This window comes from Octopus bimaculoides, chromosome 29 (genome assembly GCF_046866305.1).
Source record: "Octopus bimaculoides isolate indiv1 chromosome 29, ASM4686630v1, whole genome shotgun sequence".
Lineage (NCBI taxonomy): Eukaryota > Metazoa > Mollusca > Cephalopoda > Octopoda > Octopodidae > Octopus > Octopus bimaculoides.
Genome location: NC_142956.1, coordinates 18,728,446 through 18,751,079, shown reverse-complemented (window position 1 = coordinate 18,751,079; position 22,634 = coordinate 18,728,446). Strand labels below are relative to the sequence as shown.

General features: G+C 38.0%; 1 protein-coding gene across 49 annotated transcripts in view; it reads left to right on the top strand.

The window, feature by feature from the left end:
* The window catches only part of LOC106876145 (cleavage and polyadenylation specificity factor subunit 6), a 70,838-nt gene extending 62,823 nt beyond the window's left edge, over positions 1–8,015 (top strand). For all 49 annotated transcript variants that reach the window (XM_089345044.1, XM_089345031.1, XM_089345042.1 and 46 more), the window contains one exon: positions 7,830–8,015. The gene's annotated coding sequence lies outside the window, so the exon portion shown is untranslated. The remainder of the gene's footprint in view (positions 1–7,829) is intronic.
* The last annotated feature ends 14,619 nt before the right edge of the window (positions 8,016–22,634 follow it).

Below are 22,634 nucleotides of genomic sequence, written 5' to 3'. Positions count from 1 at the left end.
TTTTTTTTGTTTCTGTATTTTCACATATTTTTAATGACCCAGTGTTAATTGCATGCTGATCTTGTTGATCATAAACTCATTATAAATATTGTCGGTACTATTGTTATAAAGACTGCTTATATACAAATCTCTACAGCTGAAAATATGTATATGTATGTATGTATGAATGCATGCGTCTGTGTGTGTGTGTGTGTGTCACCCAATTTCTGATTGCCGTCTCGGACATCCTGCATTTTCTCCATTCGGTTTACCGAGTTTGATACCCTAGGTTTCTGTATGAATCCTATGAAACTTTTTAACTTGCTTAGGGCCGAATCAAACTGTTTTTAATAATATGTATACTAAATGTGTTGGGTGCTTCTTTCTTTCATTTGTCCCCTCAGCTTGTCTGTGTGTGTGTGTATATATATATGTATATATATATATATATATATATATATATATATATACACAAACATATATATCACCTGATTACATGATGGGCCAAACTGTTGGATTTTGTTATATATCACTGGTCACAATGCACTTTGCATCATTTTCTAGCTTTTGAATGACGTCACCCCTACTGGCCAGGGTGAGCAGCCAACATTCCCCCCTCATCGGAAGGCTCATCCTTCGCAGGGTTACCCATGAACTGGAGCAACATGGGGACATTATTCATTTGCCATTACACATGTTTCGTTTGCTAATAGGAATCACAAAGTTAACCATGTAAGAAATTTCCTTCAGTGTCTGAAGAATTTCTAATAAGAAATTTCTTACATGTTTAACTTTGTGATTCCTATTAGCAAATGAAATATGTGTAATGACAAATGAATTATGTCAAAAAATTTTCCAACATCCTATTTTGTTACACACTATATATATATGTGTGTGTGTGTGTGTATATATATATATATATATATAGTGTGTGTGTGTGTGTTTATGTAGGGTTAACATTTAAATTTGTGAAATTAAATTTAGGTTCAGTTGTCATTTTGTATCAACATTAATCCTTTCACCTTCAAATTACTTTGTCAAATGTAAAGTTTATTCCTTCACATAGTTACGAATTGATCATGTATTATCTCGTAGCTTTGAGATTCTGATGGTGTGATGGCATGTTTTTCGAACAACATTGTAGGCTAGGTATGAGCTGTCAAGTCTGGCCAATTTGAACATAATACGGGTAGAATGTTTGGACCAGATGTGGCCGTTTTAAATACTAACGAGTTTAATCATTGGTTGGATTGCATGAAGCCATACTTCAGATATGTAATACTACTTGGCTAAACGTATGACGATATACAAGTGTTTGTGAGAGGAGATATCTTATCGAGCTCTGTACACATCAAATACAAGAATGTCACCAAAATCTCTCTCTCACGCGCACACAGAACTTGTGTCATCATCTAGATTATTTGTCATCTTATAGATTTTATTCATGGTATGTGTTCACGCACTTTTGAATTATGAATTTAGATTATTGTTTTGCCGGACCTGGATCCAATCTCTGGGTCTTGTGTTGATCTCGTCAATCATTTCAGAAACCCCCACACATCGACGGCATTTATTATAAGAGTTTGTAAACGTGGGACTCGATGGCACATGTGTCTGTGTTTGTAGCTTTAAAAAAGCATCTCTGTTCTGTATATTACTTGTAAGATTTCGATGTCTGTCAGCACAAAGTGGCTTTAAACTGTTGAATTGTATCGATGACAAATGAATGTTAAGGAATTGTTGAAATATTTAAATGTTGTGCATGAACTAAAACTTTGTATTATTATTATTCTGATGAAGCCAGCTTTGTCTTTCGTCGTTTTGGGATCAATAAACTAATGTACCAGACAAGTAACGGGATTGATGTAATTGGCTCTTGCACTCCTCCCCTCAAAATTGCTGGCCTTATTCTAAAATTAGCAGAATCGTTAGCACATCGGGCAAAATGCTTCGCAGCATTTTCCCCCGTCTTCGTGTTCTGAGTTTAGATGCCACCGAGGTAGAAATACTGAGGTCAGTGTAATCAACTAGTCCCCTCCCCCCCCCCCAAATTTCAGGCCTTGTGCCCATAATAGAAAGGATTATTATTATTATTATTTGTTCCTTTTGGGGCTGATAAAATAAGTACTACACTGGAGCACTGGGATCGATGTAATCAACCCCCCCCCCCCCTCCTGAACTGAAGTGTTTTGCTCACATCAAGAACCTTATGCATAACCCAGTCCAGGAATTGAAATCACAATCTTCCAACTGTGAGTCCAGCACCCTAACCACTAAGCCAAGAGCATATTTATATAATTATATATACTTATATATATATATATTTATATAATTAATATATATATATTTGTATATTATGTTACATATTTATAATGCATGTGTGTGTGACTGCATAAACATGGATGTGTATGTGTTCATTGTGTATATTTATATATTATATATATATATATAAGGTTTATATACATTACAAACCATAGCATATACACCAGCGCCTTTCTAGCTATTGTATTTCTGTATATTTTTGTTATAAAAACTCCCCCTCTGATTTGTTTTTTTTTAAGTGATTTTTGTATATTTTTGATATTTTTCCTATTTTATTTATGCTTTCTTTGTTTTGTTGTCATTTTTTTTTTTTATTTCAAATTACTTTTATTTATATATACATATAAATTTTTGTTCTGTTCCCCAATATCATTATTATTTTATTATTATTATTATTATTACTGTTTTATACCATGATCATCTCGCACTTACACATGTATACTCACATTATTTACACATGCATATATATATTCTGCAATGTTTTTGCTTGTGTCTATGTATTATCTAAACCTTTTGTTACCATATTTCTCTCTGAAATATACTGCCTTTGTTTCAATTAATTTTGAAAATACTGAACAATTTAGTAAAATAACTTTATCCTTATTAAATCAGTGTTTGGATCATAAATTAACATGATATTATGATGGAAGGTTTTAATTTAGATCACTTTAACCCTTTTGTTACCATATTTGTTAAAATACACTTGACTTTGTTTCAATTAATTTCGAAAATAATGGAAGAATTTAGTAAAGTTCTTAAACTGGTGTTCAGAACATAAATTATCATGAAATTTTGATGGATGAAAGTTTTAATTTAGATCAATTTAAAATAGGAATATTGTATCAGAGAAGTAGGGCCAGTCTTGGACAGACTGGTGTGAAAAAGGTTACAGCTATGTGCTTGTTTTCAAATCATTCTTATTAACATTTTGCCCAAGGCTGATCATATATGTCTTTTGATAGTTACTATTATCTTTCTGTGATTGATAAAATAAAGTAGCAGTGATATACTGGGGTAGATTTAATATTCCTATAAATCATCCAAGATGTCAATGGAATTATAATAGAAGACTAACACTAACTTTACCTTTCATTGATCAGGGGTTGATAAAATAAAGTAGCAGTGAAATACTGGGGTAGATTTAATATTCCTATAAAACATCCAAGATGTCAATGGAATTATAATAGAAGACTAACACTAACTTTACCTTTCCTTGTTGTAGGGTTCATAAAATTAAATAGCAGTGTAATACTGAGGTAGATTTGTATTTCTGTGAGAAAACTCTTATTACCAGAATTGTCATCATTACAATTGCTGCTCTATCTTAGCCTTGACTGTGAAGGATAAAACACTGTAAATATATATGGTCATTGATTATTGATTATGTATAATAATGTACAAGGATTTGCTGATTGGCTTGTCTTGATTTTAGTTTGATATTTGCCCCACATGAACAGTGTTGTATTTATGTACCACCTATCCTTGAGTGAAAGTCTGTCTCTTCTCTTTGCATCTACTTATCCTCACTCCACAAAATCTGTGTTTCCCCACTGAGAATCATATCACTCGGCTGAAAAATGAGTACCCCTGTCAGTGGTACCCATTTTGTGACGGAGTGGACTGTGGCAATGTGAAAGTTCCTCAGGAAAAGGTCACCCATAGCCTATCGATCGTAAACCCAGCGCCCAAACTGCTGTGCCACACACCTTCGTTACTGTGTCTCAGAATACATGTATATGTGGTGGTCATGGCTGTAATGTCTTCAATCTAAGTTCTCTTTGTTGAAAGCTGAACTTGCATTAAACAAAAAAAATGACAGCCAGACTGGGAATGGAACTAGGCACCAAACAATCACACTCCATATTACAATGTGTAAAAATCCTTGTGAGGGTCATGGCCGGAACGTCTCTGATCAAAGTTCAGTTCCTTGCCTAATGATCTTGACCCCAGTAGCCACGCTCCTGCATTGCACACTCTTTACCGTATTTATATGGTGATGGTCATCACTGGAACATCTTTGACCAAATCTCCATTCAATACAGGCTGAATTTCTGATACAACACCAATGAACCCCTGTAACAGAGACCATTTCTGTTCAATCTATGCCCACTTCAACCCCTATTTCTGTTCAATCTATGCCCACCTCAACCCCTATTTCTGTTCAATCTATGCCCACCTCAACCCCTATTTCTGTTCAATCTATGCCCACCTCAACCCCTATTTCTGTTCAATCTACACCCACTTCAACCCCTCGGTAGATTGAGGCAGTGGTTTATAACTTTTTTAATATCCGGGTCAGACCAAAAACCTGGGTTTTTTGGAGGCACCCATACACTTAAAAAAGTAAAACGGGGGTGTCAATTAAAGAAATAATTTATTATATTTATAGAGGGAAGACCATTAAGGGCCAGCAGAAGGATGTTTGAGGCCCACATGCAGCCCTGTGAGCTGCAATTGAGAACTACTGACCAAGGGTGTCATTGGTGATAAAAACCACATAGCTATTACATTATATGACCCCCTCAATCTGGGAGGGCCATCACCACACCCCACCTCATCATTCTGTAATCCCAGACAAGTACTGTTCAAACTTTCTTGAATGGCATGGTTGGACTGGGGGCACTGTTTTTCATGTAATGTTGGCTACCACAGCATATCTTTTGCACTTCTGTTTTTCTAATTCTTTTAATTAAAAATCTGTATTCCGCAGTTTAATTATTACGAGGTATTTGGGGTTTTTTTTTTTTATATATCTGTGTGTGTGTGTGTGTGTGTAAATATGTATGTGTGTGGATGGGTGTTTTTGTCGTTTTTTTTTTTTCTCAATTGTACGAGACTTGATTAATTATATTCTGTCTAATGAGTTCATCACAGATTTTTATATTTAATTCCATGTATATATATATTTTATATAGAATAATGTCAGATGAGCTGTTGAAGTAATCATGATTGACTTTTGTAATATGCATACACTTTACATTAAGTTTCTGATTGTTTTGTAATGTATGTATGTGTGTATGTCTACATAGGCATACGTATATGTATTTGTGTGTGTGTGTGTATGTATATATGTATGTGTATATGTAGGTGTGCATGTATGTGTATATGTGTGTATGTATGTGTATGTATATATGTATGTGTATGTGTGTGTGCATGTATATATGTGTGTATGTATGTGTATATGTGTGTATGTATGTGTATATGTGTGTATGTATATATGTATGTGTATATGTGTGTGTGTTTGTATATATGTGTGTGTATATGTGTGTGTGTTTGTATATATGTATGTGTATATGTGTGTGTGTTTGTATATATATGTATGTGTATATGTGTGTATATATGTATGTATGTGTGTGTGTATGTATATATGTATGTGTGCATGTGCGCATGTATATATGTATGTGCATATATATATGTGTGTGTGTATGTGTGTATATATATATATATATATATATACATACATATATATATGTAAATGTGTGTATATGCCTTTGTGACAGCTGGTACTTCGCATCTGGTTATCCGAATGTCATGTTTCCAACGGTCAAACTGGACCTGATTAACTTACATCGTGTCCGACAGTGGAACACGTAGAATTCGAATAACCAGCTGTTGAAATCAAAAATATCACTTTGCCTTTGGTATTGAGTACTGTTTTACTCTTTCTGTCTACACTTAACTCATACGCACACACGTGTGTGTGTGTGTGTGTGTGTGTATCTATATCTATGCATGTGGTCATCTCATAAGGAACATCAGAAATATCTGATACTATCTATAAATCAATTAGCTTCATTATTTTAAAATACTTGATGTCTTGTAATTAATTAATTGATCCATGTACTCAATGATGTATTATGTAATGGTACCATACTTTAATTATGAAATGTTGCCATTTGTTTGATTGTATTATTATTATTATTATTATTTATTTTCAAATTTAATAGACATGTTGTTTCTTAATTATTTTATTTATTTATTTTTTTTTCTGTCTAATTTTGTAAAGTTTTCACCCTCAAAGACCTGATAATTTATCGAAATCAAAGATATGTATTCAAGCGCGTGCACTCTCTCTTTCATACACACACACACACACATAGATGTGCCAAGCAGCTTCACTCTGTATACTTCATCTCTGTTACTATAGTAACAATTAAGCACATTCTGATCAGACCTTGTATACATGTGCATACACACACACACACACACACACACACACACACACACACACACTTACTGTGACTTTATTTTTAGAATGAAATTTTGGGTGGGTGTGATAAGTTCGATTTTGCCATTCTGAGCATTAGACAGGTAGAATATTTGGGTTGGACATGGCCAGTTTAAATGTTAGTGGGTTAATATTCCTATAAAACATCCAAGATGTCAATGGAATTATAATAGAAGACTAAGATTAACTTTACCTTTCATTGTTGTGGGGTTAATAAAATAAAATAGCAGTGAAATCCTGGGGTAGATTTAATCCATTAGCATTTAGATTACTGTCAGATGTAATGCTTATTTATCCATATTGCTTTGAATTAATCATGCATTATCTCATAGCTTTGAGATTTCAATGATGTGATTGTTCATTTTTAGAACAACATTGTAGAGTAGGTGTGAGAGGCTGAATCTGGCCAGTTTGAATATAAAAAACACAGAATATTTGGGCCAGATATGGTGCGTTATGCTAAAGGGTTAAAAATATGAAACATTGTTGTACAATATTTAAATCAGGTCTCTAGCCGATGCCAGCATATATAAGTATGTTTAAGTGTGTGTCTATACATATATATATATATATATATATATATATATATATATATATATATATGTATATATATATATATAACAAATAATAAATGAGTATATGCATATATACGTACAGGTATGTGCATACCTACGTCTACCTGTACATATAGGTGCATATCTTGGTACAGGACATTGCAAACAAAACATAGACAAAAAAATAATAATAACCAGAGTACAAAACACACACAGGCCACATAGAGAACATTTTCCTTCATCAGCTGCCCCCATTCTAACACAGGCGTTTCGAAGAGTAGGGCATATATATATATATATATATAATTATATATATATATATATATATATATATATCACTTGATGTCAACTTTTCAGGCACTTATAGTGTTTGCTGTATAAATGTTTGTACATATCTGCATATATATTTATATATGTTTATATATTAATGCTTGTTTTTATTTTTAAATGTATCCTGTTCTAAGTATATATATTTGCGTATACATATGTTCACTCTTTTTTTTTTTTTTTATATTTAATATATATATATGTATATATATTTTATACTGTGTATGGCTTTTGTAACACTCATGCGGTTGTTTTGAATAATGAAATCACAAGACAAGGTTCTTTGCTGAAACGTCTGTTGTTTAAAAACAGAGAAAGAACGAAACCTATGTTCCCTGATTATTTTATTTATTTTTTTTTGTTTATATTTTTTTAAACTTTTTTTATTGTATGCTATAACCTCTTTCCATTTCTTGTAGGTAAAAATATCTCTTCTACCCTGTACCTACCTACCTACCTACAACTACTACTACTACTACTACTACTACTACTACTACTACTACTACTATATGGTTATTGTAGTCTCACTATGTGTAAAACTCGCAGAGAAAAACACAAAAAAAAATCACAAAAAAAAAGCAAACAAAAAGAGCCTTTAGAAAAACCATTTTGCATTCGTTGTTCCCTCTCTTCCTTAGGAAAAAAAAAAAAAAAAAAAATATGTATCTGAGTGTGCAATGGCCCTTTTTAAGACTTAAAGGGGCAATTCTGAAAAGGAAAGAAAAAAAAAAAAATAAAGGAAAAAATGAAAAAAGCAGGAAAAATCAAGGAACAAGAAGCAAATCCTTGTTGGACTTTTGCACACCTCAGAGACAAACAGACAGACAAAGACAGATTCGACAGGAAAGAATTCAGTCTTCGGTCATCTTTAGTAGCAGCATTGTCATCGTCGTCATCATCGTCATCAGCATCATTGTAGACATCATCTCAGCAAGCCACAACAAGGACAGACAGCAACAACAAGAAACAGGACTGGAAGAGTCTGAAGACATGATGGAAAAAGAAGAGTTTTTTTTTTTCTTGGGGTTTTGTTTTGAGGGGTTTTTTTTTCTTTTTTTTTTTTCCGGGGTTTTTAAAAAATTTTTTTTATTTTTAAAAATTCCAAGAAGTCATCGAGAGCGACAACAGAAGATGACCTCCACATTGTTGAATTTGTTGTTGTTGTTGTTGTCGTCACAGCTAATCTTCTATAGCAACAAGAACCACCGCCACCACCATCCATGGGCACCAACCAGAACTGTTTCTCCCCCCCCCCCCCCAATCTCTCTCCCCCTCCCCCTCCACTACCTGCCTGTCGGTCCCTTCCGATGCCCCGGTGGGCGGGGGGGCCCCCTCTGCATACCTTCCATCCACTCCTGGTACCCTGCCTTCTTTTACTGCAACCCTCTTGTTACAATTACCCCCATCGTCATCGCCACTGCTGCTGTTTGTCGCCCAAGTAGGGGCGGGGGAAGGACTGTTTGTCTGTCTTCCGCAGGCAGTGGTGATGGTGATGATAGCAGAGAAGAAGAAGAATCACATAAAATTAGATAAAAACCGAAGAAAAAAAATGATTAAAGATTAACAAAAATAAAAAGCATTTCTATTGATAGCAGTAACATATTTATGAATGTATGTATGTGTGTGTGCATGTGTGTGTATATGTGTGTGTGTATATATATATATATATATATATATATATATATATATATATATACGTGCACAAACACACCGGATATAATACTTCTCCTCTCCTGCCTTGCCCTTCCCTGTTGACCTTCTTCTGTACTTCTCAATAGACAAAATCTTTAAACTTCCTCACTTTGGGTTTTTTTTTTTTTTTTTTACATTTCAATTTTCTCATAATTCCTTCGTTATCATCTCATCCACCCTTCTTTTTCTTCCCCTCCTCCTCCTCCTCCTCTCACCCTTCTCACATAACAACAACAACAACAGCAGTAGCATCAATAACCATGGCTACACTTCCGACTTTCCATGTCGTCTTTATCACCGCCACCTCTTTACTGGAACCGCCACCACCACCACCCTTTCTCCACACAGACACAGCCAACGACTCACACACAACTACCTACACACACACACACACAAACATATAGCCATCTGTGTGCTTATATATAAACACATGCACAATACACACAATAACATCCACATATACGATTATAAATAAATTCATACACACACACACACACGAACATATCTACAACCGTCTATGTATCTGTGTGTATTTATATATATGAATATATGTATGTATATATATATATATATAGGCACACACACACACATACAAAGTGGACGAACACACATGAACATATCTATAACTGTCTGCGTATGTGTCCATATATGCACACACACATACATGTGTACATAAACAACCTTATACATATCTACATATACATACACGCTTCTGTAATGCCAACCCTATAAAACACACACACACACACACACACACACACATATATATATATATATATATATATATATATATATATATATATATCAGTCCCTCTTCATAATCATATACATGCATCTCCTATATATACACTCATCTACCAGTCACCCCCTACACATTCCTTTAAAGTGTCTAGTGAACAATAAAGGTATATAAAAAAAAAATAGAAAAAAAATGACAGTTTAAAAAAAAACAATAAAGTCAGCCATCTTTGTTTGTTTTATTTATATAATTTTTATATTTTTGTCATATTTAAATATGTATGTTGTAAGTTTATAAGGGTGATTTGACGTATTTTTGAATGTGTGTGTGTATATATATATATATATATATATATATATGTGCATATGTGAATGTGTGTAGATATGTATGACGAGAAAGCTAGTGGTACAGAGGGATGAGAGAAAATATAAACAAATATGAATGCTGACGTGTGTATGTATATATATATATATATATATATATATATATATACACACACACATTCAAAAATGTGTGTGTGTGTGTGTGTGTTTATATGTATGTATGAGAAAAGTAGCAGAGGAGAGGGACTAAAAAAAATGTAAACAAAAATGAACATGTACATATATGTATATATACATTTGTGTTTTTGAACATGTACATGACTATGTATATATATGTGCGTGTGTGTATATATGTATATAAAACTTCCAAGTTCTCACTAAATGTAAAAAAAAAAAAAAGTGTATATTAATTTGCATATGCGGGTGTAATTATAATTGTGTTTGCATCTATATGTGTAGATGTATGTATATATATATACATATATATATATATGCTTCTGTATTCTCATATGGATATCTATAAATGATTTCGTGTGGCTGTATGTCTGTTTATGCATATAAGTATCATTGAAACAGATGTACAATATTTAAGTTGCTTGCAAAAATGGATGGTAATATACAACCCTGAGTACTATCACTGTAAAATCCATTCCATGCCGATCATGATTATTTATTTGCTGTACAGACAGTACCTTTTCTTTGTATTTCTTTTTATATTGCTTGTATATTTACTTCATTTATGTTACATAAGCAAATAAAGCAGAGAGAGAGGTAAGAGGCCAGATAAGTTTCAGTATTTCCATCGAGGTGACAGTTGTTTCATAATGCACTCGCAATTACATCCTCGGCTCAGAGCGAAGTCGATGATGTAATTGTGAGTAGGTTATGGAACAGCTGTAACCTCTGCAGAATTATTAAAACTCTCTTTGCTTCGTACCTCATTTTTGTTTCCTTTGCTTATTCTGTATTCCAAAATAGAAATATTATTGTTTGTATGTTTCTGATTTTTCACTTGCATGGTCTGGTTAAATTCTACTGGAATTTAAATGTCTTTGGGTCTTGAGAGCCAGAACCTGGCATGGCATCTTGGGCAAGTGTCTTCCACTGTAGCTTTGGGCTAAGTAAAGCCTTGTGAGTGGATTTGGTGGACGGAAACTGAAAGAAGCCCATTGTGTGTGTGTGTGTCCATCATTGCTTGACAACCAGTGTTAGTGGTTTGGCAAAAGAAGCTGATAAACTAAGTATACTAGGCTTTGAGGTTGATTTGTTCCCCTAATCTCTTCCCGTCAGTGCCCCAGCATGGCCACAGTCTAATGATGAAGCAAGTGAAAGATATGTATGCTATAACAGAAGACATTTACTCAAGGTTCCACGTATAAAACTCAAAACCATGTCATTGGGAAGCAAGCTTCTTACCACAGCCATACCTGCACCTGGTGAGTATGGGGGGCTTCTTTCAGTTTCCATTTACCAAATCTACTCACAAGGCTTTGCTAGGCTCATGGTCCCATGATTGGAAATCCATGCCACACCTTTACCTCAGGTATATATGTACAATATGTATTATAACTTAAATTAGGCCCTTAACTTTATGATTTCCTCTATGTCAGCTTTCTCCGTATCTTGCAGTTTGTGCCAGAGCTCTTGTCTTTGCTAGCATTTTGCTAATCCATCCTGTGTTCCTCCTTACTTATACCGACCAGCATCCACATCTATACAGTTCTCTGAAGAACGGTTCTGATGCTTTCCAGTGTGGCCTTTGCAAAAGACATCAGATGATTGAGTAGTTAAGATACTTTGAACGGAGAGCTAACCCAAACCCCCCTTTTCTTACCAAATTTCTGTTGAAATACACTGCCTTTGTTTCAGTCCATTTCCAAAATAATGAATTTAGCAAAATAATTTTGTCGTTATTAAGCTTTTGTTTGGAACATAAATTAACAAGAAGTTTTAATTTAGATCACTTTAACCCTTTTGTTACCATATTTCTGTTGAACTATACTGCTTTTGTTTCAATTAATTTTGAAAATAAGAATTTAGTAAAATAACTGGTATTTGGAACATAACTAGATGAGACCTTGAAGGTTTTAATTGAGATTGCTTTTAAACTCAGAGTTTATTTTATAAAACCACGGGCACTCTCAGACGGGTTGATATCATTGTCACCATCATTAATTAACATCCATTGTCCATTCTGGCATTGATCAGAGGGTTTGACCTGAGCTAGAAAGCAGAGAAGCTGCACCAGACTCCAGTTTAATTTGGCAGGGTTTTCTATGCCTGGTTGCCCTTCCTAGCACCAACCATTCTGAGAGTGTAATGGCTGCTTTTATGGGACCCCCAGTATCTGCCATGATTATGACTTCACTTGGCTTGATGGGTCTTCTACTCAAAGACGGCATATTGCCGAGGGTCTCGGTCATTTGTTATTACCTCCACAAGGCCCAACACTCTAAAGGCCCTTTTTACATGCCCACCAGCACAAGTACTTAATTTGTACACAGACACATATATACATATATACGATGGGCTTCTTTCAGTTTCCGTCTACCAAATCCACTCACAAGGCTTTGGTCGGCCCGAGGTTATAGTAGAAGACACTTGCCGAAGATATCACTCAGTGGAACTGGACCCGGGACCATGTGGTTAGTAAGCAAGCTACTAACCACACACCCACTCCTATGCCTATATATATATATACACGATGGGCTTCTTTCAGTTTCCGTCTACCAAATCCACTCACAAGGCTTTGGTCGGCCCGAGGTTATAGTAGAAGACACTTGCCCAAGATATCACTCAGTGGAACTGGACCCGGGACCATGTGGTTAGCAAGCAAGCTACTTACCACACAGCCACTCCCGCACCTATATATGTATTAGTCTTTTCTTTTGAAAAAGTTTTTTTTTTACACAACTGCTTGAAAGGGCTCCGGTCGAACCTGAGACGCTAGACGTAATATAACTTGGTTTAAGAAGAGACAAAATTTAAATAATCCTCCTCCTATGGTTATCAACACTGGCCGCAGCCAATCCAAAGTGTTAACCATTTAGTTATGCTTGTTGATGGATGATTTTAATTTAGGTCACTTTAACCCTTTTTCTTAGCAGATTTCTGCTGAAATACACTGGCTTTGTTTTAATTAATTTTCAAAATAACGAAGAATTTCATAAAAAAAAAAAAAACATTGTCATTATTAAATTGGTGTTTGTGGAAGGTTTTTTAAAAATTTAGATCATTTTAGCATTCAAATTACTCTGTTAAATGTATTCCTTATTCATTTGAATTTTTTTAAAGCTCATCATCATCATCCTCGTTTAACGTCTGCTTTCCATGCTAGCATGGGTTGGGCGATTTGACTGAGGACTGGTGAAACCAGATGGCAACACCAGGCTCCAATCTGATTTGGCAGAGTTTCTACAGCTGGATGCCCTTCCTAAAGCCAACCACTCAGAGAGTGTAGTGGGTGCTTTTATGTGTCACCCGCACGAAAACAGCCACGCTCGAAATGGTGTCTTTTATGTGCCACCCGCACAAGAGCCAGTCCGGGGGCACTGGCAACGATCATGTATTTATTTCATAGCTTTGAGGTTTTGAAGATGTGATTGTTTATTTTTCGAATGACATTGCAGGGTAGGTGTAAGACACCAGATCTGGCCAGTGTGGACATAAAACAAGCAGAATATTTGGTCCGGATGTGGCCAGTTTAAATGCTAAAAAGTTAATGTCAATGAGCTCGTGGCACACTTTGACAGATTACTATTGACATTCCGTCATTGACGGCAACAAAGGTTCCAGTTTATCCAATCAGTGAAATAGCCTATTCATGAAATTCAAATACAAGTGGCTGAGTACTCCACAGATTTGTGACAAGGCTGGCCCTTTTGAATTACAGGTACAACGGAAATTTGCCAGGTGAGTGGACAGGGACAGCATGAAATAACTGGCACTTTGTTGCTTACGACGACGAGGGTTCTAGTTGATCCGATCAACAGAACAGCCTGCTTGGGAAATTAATGTGGAAGTGGCTGAGCACTCCACAGACACCTGTAGCCTTAATGTAGTTCTCAGGGAGATTCAGCAGGACACAATATGACAAGGCTGGCCCAGTGAATTACAGGTACTAATTTTGACTGGAGCAATGGGAAACGAAGTGTCCTGCTCAAGGCCGCAGCACACCACTGGGTATTGAACCTAGGACCTTACAATCATGAGCTGAATACCCTAACCATTAAGCCACGGTCTTTCACGAATTGCTAAAAAGAAAAGGGGCTTATGATGGACGACTGGTGCACTTTGCCTCTTTCCTGTTCACATGCCTGACATGCATTCTTGCAGCTGGTAGTAAGAAACTCTTGAGCTGAACAGCAGAAGGTCTTCAGAGAAGAAACCCCACCTTAAGGAAGTGTTTTGGCCCTTAGCTTCTTATGCTCCAAGTCAATCATCATCATCATCATCATCGTCGTCGTTTAACGTCGGCTTTCCATGCTAGCATGGGTTGGACGATTTGACTGAGGACTGGTGAATCAGATGGCTACACCAGGCTCCAATCTGATTTGGCAGAGTTTCTACAGCTGGATGCCCTTCCTAACGCCAACCACTCCGAGAGTAGTGGGTGCTTTTACGTGTCACCCCCACAAAGGCCATTTAGGCGGTACTGGCAATGGCCACACTCAAAATGGTGTATTTCATGTGTCACCCACACAAGAGCCAGTCCAGGGGGCACTGGCAACGATTTCCCCAAATTTTTCGGGCTACTGCCCCCTTGACAACCAGCTCACATTCCTAGTGCCCCCATCCCAACTAACCATCGCAATGGTTAGTTCTTTTGGAATCAAATTCAAAGCAACTATATTTCATAAATAAGACTGAACCTAATGAACCCATTATTTTGTTTTTACATGAATTGCTCCAATGGCCCCAGGGGGGTAATGCTGCCCACTTTGGGAACCACTGCTCTAAGTGGACCCGACCATAACTTCACCCTTCTGCTGACGCTTTTTAGACTTGTGCATTTAAACCGTTTGAAGATTGCATCTGCAACCATCCCATCTTTTATTCAGGCATAGTGTATCCAGGACTACATTATCTAATGTATAGTGTTGAACTTGAGCTGAACAGTAGGACTTCAGAGAAGAAGCCACATGCCTCAGGCATGTGTTTTGGTATTAAGAAAATAAAGTGACAAAGGAATAAACAATAAACTTGCGAACTTCATTAGCTTACAACTGTTTCTGCTATAGAATGTGGTGCACTCATAGTTGAATGCCTGAGTAACATCTTATAGCCTCATCAGAGCCTTAAATATGATGTGCAATTTATTTGGCAAAGCAAATACATTTATACAGACAGGAAGACTTTACTAATGAATCTCAGAGGGGTTGCACAACAGGTTCTCAGAGCAGATCCTCCCCCCCTCAGTCAAGTGTTTCAGCCCTTCTTACACTCTAAGGGGGTCAGGCAACATCCTAGCCACAACTTCTGGGTGCCCTCCTTCTGCTGACGCTTTTTAGCCACTTGGATATTGAAGACTTGTGCATTTAAACCATTTGGTCATTTCATTTCTGACCATCCCGTCGTTTATTTGGGCATAATGTATCTAAGACTACATTATATAATGTCTAGTGTAGTGTGAAATGTTCAAGACAGGTGAACAGGAGGACTTCAGTAAAGAAACCAACCCATTCCTGCCCGGGCAAATGTTTTCGCCCTTAAGTGGGTTGGGCCACATCCAAGTCATGACTCTTGAGTGACCTTGTGCATTTAAACTGCTGGGAGGTTTCATTTAGCTGGGACTCCTCTCCATTGACCCAGCGTCACACACATGTATATGTATTTGGCTGTATGGTAAGCTTGCTTCCCAACCATATGGTTCCGGGTTCAGTCTCACTGCATGACACCTTGGGCAAGTGTCTTCTACTATAGACTCTGACCAACCAAAGCCTTGTGAGTGGATTTGGTAGACGGAAACTGAAAGAAGCCTGTTGTATATATACATATCTATATGTGCATGTATATATATATATATATAGGCACGGGTGTGGTAAGGTTGCTTCCCAACCATATGGTTCCGGGTTCAGTCTCACTGCATGACACCTTGGGCAAGTGTCTTCTACTATAAACTCTGACCAACCAAAGCCTTGTGAGTGGATTTGGTAGACAGAAACTGAAAGAAGCCTGTTGTATATATACATATCTATATGTGCATGTATATATATATATATATAGGCACGGGTGTGGTAAGGTTGCTTCCCAACCATATGGTTCCGGGTTCAGTCTCACTACATGACACCTTGGGCAAGTGTCTTCTACTATAGTTTCAGGCTGACCAGAGCCTTGTGAGTTGATTTGGTACAAGGCCTGAAATTTGGGGTGAGGGGACAGTCGATTACATCGACCGCCAGTACTTGACTGGTAACTTATCGACGCTGAAAGGATGAAAAGTAATGTCGACCTCAGCGGAATTTGAACTGAGAAAGTAGTAATGGGCAAAATGCCGCTAAGCAATTCGTCCAGCGTGCTAACGATTCTGCCAAGCTCACCGCTTTAAGTGATACATAAATAATGAAAGGGAAAATGGTGTTGGCACTCCGTCGCTTATGACGAGGAGGGTTCCAGTCGATCCGATCAACGGAACAGCCTGCAAGTGGCTGAGCACTCCACAGACACGTGTACCCTTAACGTAGTTCTTGGGGGATATTCAGCGTGACGCAGTGTGACAAGGCTGACCCCTTTGAATTACAGGCACAACAGAAACAGGAAGTAAGAGTGAGAGAAAGTTGTGGTGGAAGAGTACAGAAGGGTTCGCCACCATCCCCTGCCGGAGCCTCGTGGAGCTTTAGGTGTTTTTCGCTCGAAAAACACTCACAACGCCCGGTCTGGGAATCGAAACCGCGAGTCCGCTGCCTTAACCACTGGGCTATTGCGTTTCCACGAAAGCAAAAATACAGTATTTTAAAATATTCCGTTTTGAATGTGTTTCGTGAAGACTTTTGGAATTAGCAAGGGAAGTAACTCTGATATCTAATTTAGGACATTGTGGATTGTTCCTGGGAGAGATTTGACGGAAAGAAGCAATTGGAACCAGAAATAATTTTGAAAAAGAAGATTGGCAGAAGAGCGAACATTTGTTTTTTTAATATATGTTTCGGTCATGCTGGAGCACCTCTTTTAAAGTGTTTCAGTTGGATAAATCGATTCCGGTTCTAATTTTTTTTTTCTTCTCATCCTGGTACTTTTTCTATCGGGCCCTTTTGACAAACCACTAAATTACGGGACGGAAGCAAAACAACACCGCCTTGTAGCTGGATTTTGGTAGATGGAAACTGAAAGAAGCCTGTTGTATATATATGTGTGTGTATCTGTATTTATCCTCCCCACAACAGCTAGACAACTGATGTTGGTATGTTTACATCCCCGTAACTTAACTTACCCTCTCTATACTGAGTAGCCCTCTAAGTTTTCTTTATTAAACCTCTCTTTCTACACAGGGTGGCGCCCTTAAGTTTTCACGTAGTAACAATTTTTCTTAATTATTCCCTGTTATAATTCACCAGTAGCATAACAAATTATAAATGAAATTAAAAAGAAAGAACATTTCATGTGATGTTAATTATGCTACAAGACCAAAAATAATTAACGATTTTTGCTGTAATTATACTGATTATGTCCTACTTAGAGCACTATGTATGTATCTACGACCATATGTAGTCATTTTGTTAGTTATAACGCAGTGACCTCCCTTGTGCTGGGAATTTTTATGGCTCATGATTTTTGCAGTTTTAGCCTGAGTGACGTAGTCTGTGACAGTGTGTGGCTTAGTGGTTAGGGCGTTCGGCTTATGGTTGTAAGGTCGTAAGTTCAATTCCTGGCGATGTGTTGTGTCGTTGAGCAAGACACTTTATTTCACGTTGCTCCAGTCCACTCAGCTGACAAAAATGAGTTGTACCTGTAATTCAAAAGGGGACAGCCTTGTCACATTCTGTGTCACACTGAATCTCCCTGTTGTTGTAAGCGAAGAAATGATGATTAATTTCCTTTTGTTCTGGCTTTACTTAATTAGGGAAAGTCGTTATTAAAATCACTAATTTTGGTCATAGAGCAAAGACTAAATAATCCCTGAAACATAATTAATTAAATAAGCAGGATTTAAAAATCGTGCTGACATATCTAGACATGTTCTTTTCTGTATCTGCAATCTGTAACATAACGGACAAACAATGTGGTTACAGGTTCAGTCCCACTGCATGGCACCTTGGGCAAATGTCTTCTACTATAGCCTTGGACAGTCCAAAGACCAGTGACCAGATTTGGTAGATGGAAATTGAAAAGAAGCCCATTGTGTGTGTGTATACACACACGCATATATATATATATCATCATCGTCGTTTAACATTCGCTTTCCATGCTAGCATGGGTTGGACGATTTGACTGAGGACTGGTGAACCAGATGGCTACACCGGGCTCCAATCTGATTTGGCAGAGTTTCTACAGCTGGATGCCCTTCCTAATGCCAACCACTCCGAGAGTGTAGTGGGTGCTTTTACGTGTCAACCCCACGAAGGCCAGTCAGGCGGTACTGGCAACAGCCATGCTCAAAATGGTGTATTTCATGTGTCACCCGCACAAGAGCCAGTCCAGGGGCCACTGGCAACGATTTCCCCAAATTTTTCGGGCTACTGCCCCCTTGACAACCAGGTCATATTCCTAGTGCCCCCATCCCAACTAACCATCGCAATGGTTAGTTCTTTTGGAATCAAATTCAAAGCAACTATATTTCATAAATAAGACTGAACCTAATGAACCCATCATTTTGTTTTTACATGAATTGCTACCCCCATTAACGCCCCCTTGTAACTTCCCACTGGTCCCAGGGGGGTAATGCTGCCCACTTTGGGAAGTTATGACCTGGCCATAACTTCACCCTTCTGCTGACGCTTTTTCGACTTGTGCATTTAAACCGTTTGAAGATTGCATCTGCAACCATCCCATCTTTTATTCAGGCATAGTGTATCCAGGACTACATTATCTAATGTATAGTGTTAAACTTGAGCTGCACAGTAGGACTTCAGAGAAGAAGCCACATGCCTCAGGCATGTGTTTTGGTATTAAGAAAATAAGGTGACAAAGGAATAAACAATGATCTTGCGAACTTCATTAGCTTACAACTGTTTCTGCTATAGAATGTGGTGCACTCATAGTTGAATGCCTGAGTAACATCTTATAGCCTCATCAGAGCCTTAAATATGATGTGCAATTTATTTGGCAAAGCAAATACATTTATACAGACAGGAAGACTTTACTAATGAATCTCAGAGGAGCTGCACAACAGGTTCTCAGAGCAGACCCTCCCCTCTCAGTCAAGTGTTTCAGCCCTTCTTACACTCTAAGGGGGTCAGGCAACATCCTGGCCACGACTTCTGGGTGCCCTCCTTCTGCTGACGCTTTTTAGCCACTTGGATATTGAAGACTTGTGCATTTAAACCATTTGGTCATTTCATTTCTGACCATCCCGTCGTTTATTTGGGCATAATGTATCTAAGACTACATTATATAATGTCTAGTGTAGTGTGAAATGTTCAAGACAGGTGAACAGGAGGACTTCAGTAAAGAAACCAACCCATTCCTGCCCTGGCAAATGTTTTCGCCCTTAAGTGGGTTGGGCCACATCCAAGTCATGACTCCTGAGTGACCTTGTGCATTTAAACTGCTGGGAGGTTTCATTTAGCTGGGACTCCTCTCCATTGACCCAGCGTCACACACATGTATATGAATTTGGCTGTATGGTAAGCTTGCTTCCCACCCACATGGTTCTGGGTTCGGTCCCACTGCATGGCGCCTTGGGCAAATGTCTTCTACTATAGACTCCGACCAACCAAAGCCTTGTGAGTGTATTTGGTAGACGGAAACTGAAAGAAGCCTGTTGTAGATATACATATCTATATGTGCATGCCTATATATATATAGGCACGGGTGCGGTAAGGTTGCTTCCCAACCATATGGTTCCAGGTTCAGTTCCACTGCATGTCACCTTGGGCAAGTGTCTTCTACTATAGTTTCAGGCTGACCAGAGCCTTGTGAGTTAATTTGGGGCGAGGGGGGACTGTCGATTACATCGACCCCCGATACTCGACTGGTAAATTATCAACGCTGAAAGGATGAAAAGTAATGTCGACCTCAGCGGAATTTGAACTGAGAAAGTAGTAATGGGCAAAATACCGCTAAGCAATTCGTCCAGCGTGCTAACGATTCTGCCAAGCTCACCGCTTTAAGTGATACATAAATAATGAAAGGGAAAATGGTGTTGTTGGCACTCCGTCGCTTATGACGAGGAGGGTTCCAGTCGATCCGATCAACGGAACAGCCTGCAAGTGGCTGAGCACTCCACAGACACGTGTACCCTTAACGTAGTTCTTGGGGGATATTCAGCGTGACACAGAGTGTGACAAGGCTGACCCCTTTGAATTACAGGCACAACAGAAACAGGAAGTAAGATTGAGAGAAAGTTGTGGTGGAAGAGTACAGCAGGGTTCGCCACTATCCCCTGCCGGAGCCTCGTGGAGCTTTAGGTGTTTTTCGCTCGATAAACACTCACAACGCCCGGTCTGGGAATCGAAACCGCGAGTCCGCTGCCTTAACCACTGGGCTATTGCGTTTCCACGAAAGCAAAAATACAGTATTTAAAAAAATTTCGTTTTGAATGTGTTTCGTGAAGACGTTTGGAATTAGCAAGGGAAGTAACTCTGATATCTAATTTAGAACAGTTGTCTCCCCTAGTTCATTGTGGATTGTTCCTGGGAGAGATTTGTCGGAAGGAAGCAATTCGAACCAGAAATAATTTTGAAAAAGAAGATTGGCAGAAGAGCGAACATTTGTTTTTTTAATATATGTTTCGGTCATGCTGGAGCACCTCTTTTAAAGTGTTTCAGTTGGATAAATCGATTCCGGTTCTAATTTTTTTTTTCTTCTCATCCTGGTACTTTTTCTATCGGGCCCTTTTGACAAACCACTAAATTACGGGACGGAAGCAAAACAACACCGCCTTGTAGCTGGATTTTGGTAGATGGAAACTGAAAGAAGCCTGTTGTATATATATGTGTGTGTATCTGTATTTATCCTCCCCACAACAGCTAGACAACTGATGTTGGTATGTTTACATCCCCGTAACTTAACTTACCCTCTCTATACTGAGTAGCCCTCTAAGTTTTCTTTATTAAACCTCTCTTTCTACACAGGGTGGCGCCCTTAAGTTTTCACGTAGTAACAATTTTTCTTAATTATTCCCTGTTATAATTCACCAGTAGCATAACAAATTATAAATGAAATTAAAAAGAAAGAACATTTCATGTGATGTTAATTATGCTACAAGACCAAAAATAATTAACGATTTTTGCTGTAATTATACTGATTATGTCCTACTTAGAGCACTATGTATGTATCTACGACCATATGTAGTCATTTTGTTAGTTATAACGCAGTGACCTCCCTTGTGCTGGGAATTTTTATGGCTCATGATTTTTGCAGTTTTAGCCTGAGTGACGTAGTCTGTGACAGTGTGTGGCTTAGTGGTTAGGGCGTTCGGCTTATGGTTGTAAGGTCGTAAGTTCAATTCCTGGCGATGTGTTGTGTCGTTGAGCAAGACACTTTATTTCACGTTGCTCCAGTCCACTCAGCTGACAAAAATGAGTTGTACCTGTAATTCAAAAGGGGACAGCCTTGTCACATTCTGTGTCACACTGAATCTCCCTGTTGTTGTAAGCGAAGAAATGATGATTAATTTCCTTTTGTTCTGGCTTTACTTAATTAGGGAAAGTCGTTATTAAAATCACTAATTTTGGTCATAGAGCAAAGACTAAATAATCCCTGAAACATAATTAATTAAATAAGCAGGATTTAAAAATCGTGCTGACATATCTAGACATGTTCTTTTCTGTATCTGCAATCTGTAACATAACGGACAAACAATGTGGTTACAGGTTCAGTCCCACTGCATGGCACCTTGGGCAAATGTCTTCTACTATAGCCTTGGACAGTCCAAAGACCAGTGACCAGATTTGGTAGATGGAAATTGAAAAGAAGCCCATTGTGTGTGTGTATACACACACGCATATATATATATATCATCATCGTCGTTTAACATTCGCTTTCCATGCTAGCATGGGTTGGACGATTTGACTGAGGACTGGTGAAACCGGATGGCTACACCAGGCTCCAATCTGATTTGGCAGAGTTTCTGCAGCTGGATGCCCTTCCTAACGCCAACCACTCAGAGAGTGTAGTGGGTGCTTTTATGTGCCACCTGCACGAGGGCCAGTCAGGCGGGTACTGGCAACGGCCATGTTCGAAATGGTGTATTTTACGTGTCACCTGCACAGGAGCCAGTCCATCGGCACTGGCACAAGTGCCAGGAAGGCAATATATGGAATAAGTACTAGGCTGACAAACATTAAGTCTTGCGGTCAAATCCTTCGACT